Raw genomic sequence first — 730 nt, forward strand, 5'->3', positions numbered from 1 at the left:
GACTAGAATTTAGAATTTTTAAAATTAATATATATATATATATAATAGGGATATTTAGTTATTTTTTATAATAAGAATATTATAGTCATTTTTTATAAAAAATAACATTAATTTAGACAAATTCAAAATTTGATTTACCATTTTTTGTTTAAATTAATTTGTTTGACTTAATTTTAACAAAAATAATATAATTTAATCGATTATATGTGTTAAATTTTAATTATTAAAAATATCTTTAAAAAAAGACGTTGTAAACGTTTTTATCTTATGAAATAGATATAAGATTAATTTGTTTATCTCATTTTTAAAATAACTATATAGAGATTGATAAGTCCATATAATTTTTAAAACAGTTATAAAGACTGATTTGTCCATCACAATTTTCAATCAAGAATTGATCTGTCTATTATCGTGTCATGTCGTTAGTGAATAATAGAAGAATTTGACCAAAAATTATATTGCATATTAAATTTTTTGAGATTAGAGCTGATTTTGATAATTATTATGTCGTAATGCTAATTATACGCTACTAATGAGGAGAAAAAGTAACGTAATCACATCTAAACGGATTAACGGAATTTAATGTTCTGAAATTGTGGATTTAATACCCATTATTACTCCAATTATGTGAGAATTACCCTCTCTCTCTCAAAGAACAAAATCTGACAAAGATTACAAGTTTATTTATTACATACTCACGTCAACATGCCCAACCCACGGAGTTTCTCAG

The sequence above is a fragment of the Arachis duranensis genome, chromosome 8 (assembly GCF_000817695.3).
Source record: "Arachis duranensis cultivar V14167 chromosome 8, aradu.V14167.gnm2.J7QH, whole genome shotgun sequence".
Taxonomy (NCBI): Eukaryota; Viridiplantae; Streptophyta; class Magnoliopsida; order Fabales; family Fabaceae; genus Arachis; species Arachis duranensis.